The sequence below is a fragment of the Phodopus roborovskii genome, unplaced genomic scaffold (assembly GCF_943737965.1).
Source record: "Phodopus roborovskii unplaced genomic scaffold, PHOROB, whole genome shotgun sequence".
In the NCBI taxonomy this organism is placed as follows: domain Eukaryota; kingdom Metazoa; phylum Chordata; class Mammalia; order Rodentia; family Cricetidae; genus Phodopus; species Phodopus roborovskii.
Window position 1 is genome coordinate 14688404 of NW_026125489.1, and position 8487 is coordinate 14696890.

The following is an 8487-nucleotide window of genomic DNA, read 5'->3' on the forward strand; positions in this document are numbered from 1 at the left end:
AAAACTTAGTCTCTAGGATGCACAGAGAAAGGGACTGAAATTTAGTATGTGATTACTTCAGGCCAGAATTAGCCCTTAAATCATGAGTTCGATTTCTTGAATTGTAAATTTTAGGTCAGATATAGAACAATTATGCATGCTTTTATGCACGGTAAAGTTAATAGTATTTTGGGAATAGAAATAGCTAACAGGCGGTAAAATAGTGGTCCAGGAAGAGAAAGAAGCAAAACGGGTTAAAACAGAGATTTAATGATGTCAAGATTACAAAAGTTTCAATATAAAACTTTAATGTAAATAAATACCAGTCGTAAGTTCTTGTAAATCTGCTCAATGAAGAATAAAATGGGAATGATGAGGTAGAAATACATTTTGTAAAAATGTAGAAACAGAACAGGGGGAAACCGTGTGTTCAACACAAAGCTTTGCTTTCTGTCTGGAGCAGAAACACCTCCTGACCACTGACTTTCCCCAATGACACTAGGGAACCATTCTAGTCACTATCACACCTCTGTGCAAGAGAATGACTTCTTATGCTGTACCTTGACACATAAGCAAAATCCAACTGAATAGAGAAAAATCACTGATTCAACCCACTGATGGGAAATTCATTAGTTAGGTCTCACCCTACTTTCCTATCAGTATGCAAGACCAAGAACATGAACACCAGTCTGAAGACACTTCAACTCCCTACCTCAGAAAGAGGTGCCTAATGACAGTTAAATGGTGTCAGCTCTCTCAACCCAACCCATAGAAAACAATCAACATTTCACACATTAAGAATGAAACGAAAGATGTAGAGATTCATGCCCTTAATTCCAGCACTCCATGGGCAGAAATAGGAATGGCTCCAAATTCAAGGCAAACATGGCCAACACAGGAAGTTCCTGGACAAGCAAAGCTACACACACAAAAACCCTGTCTCTAAGAAACAAACAAATCAATAACTAGATAGTCAAAATGAGATAACCAGAAATTATATAAGAAACCAGTCAGTAGAACTTCCAGGATATAGGGGAATTACTCACTGTGTCAGCCTTAGACCCTGAGCTCTCTAAATAACCTACTGTAGAAAAATTATATTACAGCTGTTAACTAATCATCATACATTCAGCACAAAATTGGGTGTGCCTGTGTCTGATTGTGCATGCTCTCTCTCTATATATATATCTGTCTCTCAAACACATACATCACACACACACACACACACACACACACACACACACACACACACACACGTTGGTTTTGAACCTTAAAATTAGTCAGTGGACAAAAGAAAGTCCTGAAATTCATCATTAGACAATATCCTGTCTTTCTTTCAAGTATAAAACATATTTAAGGTTTTAAAAATGTATTGCTTTATTTTGGGTCATTTATATCTAACTAAAAGTAGTAGGGTGCATACTTTGTAAGATACTAAAATCAGAAAATCCACAAATGTTGGCTAAGCAGTGGTGGTGCATGCCTGTAATCCCTGACTTGGGAGGCAGAGGCAGGCAGATTAAATGAGCTTGAGACCAGCTTTATGAGCAAGAGCTAGTTCCAGGACAGCCTCCAAAGCCAAAGAAAAACCCTGTACCATGTCTCAAAATAAATAATTAAATAAATAAATAGAAAGAAAAAAAAGAAAAATGTGCTCTCCGGGCTTGAGCTTAGGTTCCAGCTACATGTCTAAACACGCCAAGATGGTCGGGATCATCGGGAAATACGGGACCTGCTATGGTGCCTCCCTCCGGAAAATGGTGAAGAAAATTGAAATCAGCCAGCACGCCAAGTACACTTGCTCCTTCTGTGGCAAGACCAAGATGAAGAGATGAGCAGTTGGCATCTGGCACTGTGGTTCCTGCATGAATACAGTGGCAGGTGGGGCCTGGATGTACAACACTACTTCTGCAGTCACAGTGAAGTCTGCCATCACAAGACTGAAGGAACTGAAAGACCAGTAGAAATGCCATTGCTTGAGAACTCCTGCTTCTAATAAATGGGTTAATTTACGTAAAAAAAAAGAAAAAGAAAAATATTTTATGTTATTTTATGTTGTTTTGTTAGTTTTTTTTCTGTAATATATGTATGCAAGTATTTTGTGTACTTGCATGCCTCTGGACTATATACTCACAACCATGAACTACATACATGTATAGAGCATTACATACATGCTGGTGCATATCATGCATGCTGTATAACATGGGCAAGCATATTGTACATAGCATTGCATGCATCCCTGTGCTCTACATGCATGCTTAGTGCACTACGTGTATGCCTTTTGCAACAATGAATGCCTGGTACACTACAGGCATGCCTGGTGTACTTCATGAATATCTGTGCAGTACATGTATGGGTAAGCACCACATACACACATTGTGAAATTGTAGGAAAAAAGAGGCCATTGTATTTCCTGGGGTTGGAACTGCCATGTGGATGTTAGGAACCAAGACCATATCCTCTTATCTGCACTAGATTCCAGTCTTAACTAATGAGTAACCATCAGTCCAGCCCCACAAACTTCTCTTTTGAAGGACTAATTTTTTGCACAGGTGAAAAGACTAATTTATTGGAAAACGTTTATGGGAAACTGGCTGGTTTCAGTAATACCAAAGATAAAAAATGCCTTAAATCAATTAAAATTCATTTGATTAAACACACAGTTACCTTTCCTTTTGCCTAAAATCCTGGTGAACACATTTCTGGTATAAAAAAACAGCTTTTTGAGTTTAAGATACATCAATTATGAGATTGCCTGTATAAAACTTCCACAATTATGGATGACACAATCAAAGTAAAATACATTATGCAGAATAAAATGAAGTGGAAATAATTCACTCATAAGATTCATATTTAAATCATCTTTTCTACAAACTAGTATCCTGACAATATGTTTCCATTAAGCTACAATTTGAGCAACAATATAATCACATAAATAAGAAAAGTGATCTTGAACTGAAAATGAGAAGAAATGACCGCCATAGAAATGGTCAGGTCTCCAGTGTTTGTGGAGGTTCTGGGGCAGATTGTTTGGAAGGAAGAATCAAGTCTGGAGAGAGTTCATTTCTTTTTCTCAAAAGAGAGGGTGGGGAGAAGAACCCAGAAGTTGGGAGAAGGGAAAGTGGAAAGCCCCAAAGTTTGTACACATTCTACCTTGTTGCAAGAGATGAGTAAGGGAGAGTGGAGGTTGAAATCCTGTACGGCACACATGGTAAACCACAAACTACAGCCCATACTGGTAAACAAAACTCACACCACAATATTTGTTCTTACAAATAATCTTGATATTTAAAGTGGACTTCTTACCTACATGGGATTCATAAGAACACCACCAACAATTTCAGGTGTCTTTGTGCTGTCTTAGCAGCTACTCTTGATCTCAATACACTCAAGACATATTGTAGAACAGATTTCAATGTAGTAAAACTTTCAAGAGTAACATTGAAATCAGTGATCCTGGCATGATATCCTAAATACATTTTCTGTAATGACAAGGACAATTACAAAACTTCCAAAAGAAAATACATGTCATACTCTTGGAAGGTTAAGAATAGATATGAGGGAAGTGAACAGGCACGGATAACTAAGCTGGTTCTTCTCTATTACTTTAAAACATGATTTATTGTGTAGAAACTTCTGATTACAAAGGGGAAAGTATGCTGTAAAAGCAATAAATAACTTTTATTTTTAAATGTAAGTTTAAGAAGAAATTTCAATGAATTCAGCAAATAATTAATATGATCTTAGATTTTAAATATGATAATGTGGGAAGAACTACCTAGAAGAAATACTTTTAAATACTTTAGCCAGTAATCTTAAGACAAAATATAAATAATGTAAATATTAGCCTCAGTACACATTTCTATAAAATGGTATATGCGTAATTTTGGCCTGAAACCTGCTTGTAGTTAGGTATTGGTGGCACAGGCATTTAATCCCAAAATTGGAAAGCAGAGTCAGGTGGATCTCTGTGAGTTCAAGCTTAGCCTGGTCTACAGAGTGAATTCCAGGAAGGCTCAAAAGCTATAGAAAAACCCTGCCTTGAGGAGAAAAAAAGTGCTTGTAAATTTGCTGATCTTCTGAACTATCACAGTACATTTAAAATTCAAAATTCCCTAAGGTAGTTCAAGGTGAAACCTTGACTTCTTTGCTGCTGGACTGTTACCTGTGAGCCATGACAACCCTTTCTCCCTCAAGTTGTTTCTGGCCAGTGTTTCTCATCGTAACAGGAACCAAACTTGAAGGAACACACAGATACATATTTATTCATATAAGGGTCTTTTAAAAAACCTACCTGACTTTGGAGGAAAACTTGGGCCTGCACATCCCTTTGATGGAACATACTTTCGAGCATGTGGAGGAGGTGGTGGTGGTTTCTGGCCTCTTGGATTCTGTGGAATGGCAGGGCGTCCATGATCTCTAGGGCCTGAAATCTTGGCCACCAATGGAGAAGTCAAGCCATGGACAGCCACTTTGCATTTAGCAGGGCCAGTGTAGGGAAAGGTTGCTTTCTGTAACAGAGTCACAATCATTAGTCTGTGCAGTGGCTTGATTCACAGCTCCTTTCCTGGGAGTGGCAGGCAAAGAAGAAAGCATTCCATGATGTTGAAGCAAGAATGGTAACAGGCTCAGTTTTCCACATGGGTTGAGGAGGTCCTTGTTTTCTGTCCTAAGTAATTTTACGAACTCAACAGAAATCTTTAAGCATGGTAGTAAAACAGCTAGCTCACTCTCAAACACAATTATAGTTCATGAAGATCAAAACAGATACTTTTTAAACTAGATATACAACAGGAAGTTGAGGTAGAGGGATTGAATCCCAGAACTTGGGTGCTAGAGGAAGGTGGATCTCTGTCTATTCGAGGCTAGCCTTGTCAGTAGAGTGACTTCCATGACTGGAACCATTGCTACTTTGAAACCCTATCGTTAAGAAAAAAGGAAAAAAATAACCATACACATTTATCAAACACACAGGAAATGAAAATGGTTAAGATGCTGTTTGGTCTCCCAGAGCACAGGGGAAGTAGCAGTAATGGGGGCAGTGAATGGACAGAGAAGTAGGAGAAAACGTGGGGGAGGAAAGGAAAACACGTGTGACCAGGAAGATATAGCCTGGTTAAGAATAGAAGACAAGAGAGAGAGAGAGAGAGAGAGAGAGAGAGAGAGAGAGAGAGAGAGAGAGAGAATAAAAGAGGGAGCCAATATTGGTTTGAAGAGAAAATTGAACACAAAGAAAGGCCTAGAGAACTACAAGTCTGCCACCAACTAACGATATGAGCATCCATGGAAAGGCTACCATAAATGCCCATCCTGGAGAGTGTGATCAACAACTTTTCCATGGAGCCCTCATGGAATACTTGTTGGAAACAGGAGCAAACACCCATACATAAATACTGAGTCGAACTAGAACCCAGATGCAGATGGAGAGGACAAGACCAGGCGGCAGAAACACATACAGACAGCTTACCTGAACAAGGAGGAGCTAACAGCCACTACACTGATATCTGGGAAGCCAGAATGGGACTGACTCAGGCCCCCCTGAATATGGGTCTCAGCCAGAAAGACTGAACAGTCTAAGGGACCTCAGACAGTGGAGCCAGGATGTATCCCTGGTGCAACATAGGACCTTGCAAACACATTCCCCATGGAGGGATAACTGCCTTAACCCAGAGACAGGAGAGAACCCCTAGTCCCTACTTCACATAACCTGTCAGATCTACATGACCCCAACTGGATGGCATTCCCCTTCATATGGAATTGGGGTGGGGGGTGGGAGGGAAGCGTGGTTAGGGTGCAAGTGAGAGGGCAGAGAGGGTAAAACGAAGGGAGGTTGGAAGTGAAGGAGGGAGGAAGGAAGGGAGAGAGGGAGGGAGAGAGGGAGAGAGGGAGAGGGAACTGGGACGGACATGTAAAATAATAAATTAAATAAAAAAATGCTTTGGCTCCAAAATTTAAGTTCAAGGACAAGTTACTGAGGAGTAGGATTTCTATTTTTGTTTCCACAGAAAATGAATATATGTGGATTCCTTCCAGACTAATGTGGTTTGATAAAGCCAGACTGCCTGAAACAGAGTACCAGGTGATCCTACATTGAAAACAGCTGGACAAAGCATCCTTACAGACTACAGCCAGGAATTCTGCATCTTCTTAGAATCCCTCATGACAGTGCCCCTTACCAGCAAGAAGTAGTTTGGATACAACGACGCCCAAATTCGCAAATATTGTCAATAAATATTTGTTTTCATTTAAATGGACTTGGTTATATAAAATAAATAAAAAAGAAAGAAAAATTTTTAAGGTGTTTATAATTTCTAATTGACCCAAATTAATGCTATATTTAAAAATCTAGAGTTTCCAGTGAGATCCTACTATCCTGCAAAACCTTCTCAAGTTCCAGCTCAGCCCTTGTCCTCTTCCGCCGGCTATGGGCCAGAGGTGAGTCTGGGCCTGATCTGGGCTGCCTGTCCCCGACAATCTCTTTTCCCCCCTCCCCCACTTGAACTCCCTGGTTTGGCCCCTAATCCTGCTGCTCCTGTCTCCAGTCCACAATGAGAGAGCTCTGATACACACCCACCCATTCCCACCGCCAGCCTACCCCCCCTACCCTGTGCCCTACCCCATCCATGGTTCTGCTGCTCTGGTTGAGCACTGGGACAGAGGGTGGAGCCAACAGTCCACCCTAATTCGGAGACTTCTCTGAGCAACTCTGAAAAAAGGAGACCTGACTATCCACGTGGGAACACCCATAATTTCCACCAGCTTGGTCTCTGACCCCACCTCCAGTCCTCTGTGGAGTTCTGAGCCCCTCCCAGAGATACGCCTATCTCTGCCGGTCCACATTGAGTTCCTGTAGGCAAGATCCGTGACCCCCAAATCCTGGCCTCTGCCAAAGAACTAGGTCTCAGCTGGAGAGCGCCAGTTTCCAGTGAGATCCGACTATCCTACAAAACCTTCTCAAGTTCCAGCTCAGCCCTTGTCCTCTTCTGCCAGCTATTGGCCAGAGCTATTGGCCAGAGATATTGGCCAGAGCTATTGGCCAGAGCTATTGGCCAGAGGACCCCTGTGAGTACCTGCTGGCATCTTCTTCTGGATCCTCATCCTTGACCCCACCCCTGGATCCCTGTCTGCAGAGAAACCTCCTAGAAAGCTTGGACCACACAGAGCTACAGATATTGAGTCTCAGACCCACATAAGCCCATCAGGGAAGTACCATAGAAAGAGGGGGAGACACCACCAACACCTACTGGAAGAAGCTAGGGGAAGAAGTCAATAAAAGAGAACACCTAGTAACAGAAAGACAAGCATGACACCACCAGAATCTAGGGAATCTACACCAACTAGAATGGAACACAACAACAAAGCAGAGGAAGCAGAAGGGTACTACTTAAAAATCACCATCATAAAAATGATAGAGGCCCTCAAAGAAGATGTGAAAAAATCCCTTAAAGAAATGGAGGAAAAAACAAACAAAAAAGTGGAAGAAATGAACAAATTCTTTAAAGAAAGTTCAGAAAGACAAGAAAAAGCAATTATGCAGGTGATGGAAACAGTTCAAGGCTTGAAAACTGATATAGAGAAAATAAAGGCAACACGAACGGAAGGAATGCTGGAAATTGAAAAGCTGGGCAAAAAATCAGCAACTACAGACACAAGCATACCCAATAGAACTCAAGAGATGGAAGAGAGAATCTCGGGAACTGAAGATAAACTAGAAGAAATAGATTCATCGACCAAAGAAAATCATAAATCCAAAAAATCCTTAACACAAATCATCCAGGAAAGGTGGGACACCATGAAAAGGCCAAACCTAAGAATAATATGCATAGAGCCCAGCTCAAAGGTAAAAAAAAAAACATATTCAACAAAATCATCGAGGAAAACTTTCCAAATCTGAAGAAGGTCATGCCCATGAAATTACAAGAAGCATACTGAACCCCAAATAGGCTGGACCAAAGAAAAAAGACCCCTCGACATATAATAATCAAAACACCTAGCATACAGAATAAAGAAAGAATATTAAGAGCAGCAAAGGAAAAAGGACAGGTAACATATAAAGGCAGACCTATCAAAATTACACCTGACTTCTCCATGGAAACCCTCAAGGCCAGAAGGTCCTGGATAGATGTTCTAAAAGTATTAAGAGAACACGGATGCCAGCCTAGGCTACTATATCCAGCAAAACTCTCAATCACTATACATGGAGAAAACAAGATATTTAATGACAAAACTAGATTTTCCCAATACATATCTACAAATCCAGCCCTACAGAAATTATTGGAAGTAAAACGCCAACGCAAGGAAGGTAACTACGCCCACAAAAATGGAGGCAACAGATAATCCAACTACACCAGAAACCAAGGGTGAAGCATAACTAATATATTCACAATACCACTGCCAACAAGAAACCTATATCAAACAAGCATCAACAATCAATGTTCCTTACCATCAACATTAATAGATACGAAGATAGAATCCATCCTTCTGCTGCATACAAGAAACACACCTAAG

At 40.7% G+C, this 8487-nt stretch overlaps 1 pseudogene; it reads left to right on the top strand.

The window, feature by feature from the left end:
• Positions 1–1628: 1628 nt before the first annotated feature.
• LOC127215856 (60S ribosomal protein L37a-like) lies at positions 1629–1955 on the top strand (annotated as a pseudogene).
• Positions 1956–8487: the final 6532 nt, after the last annotated feature.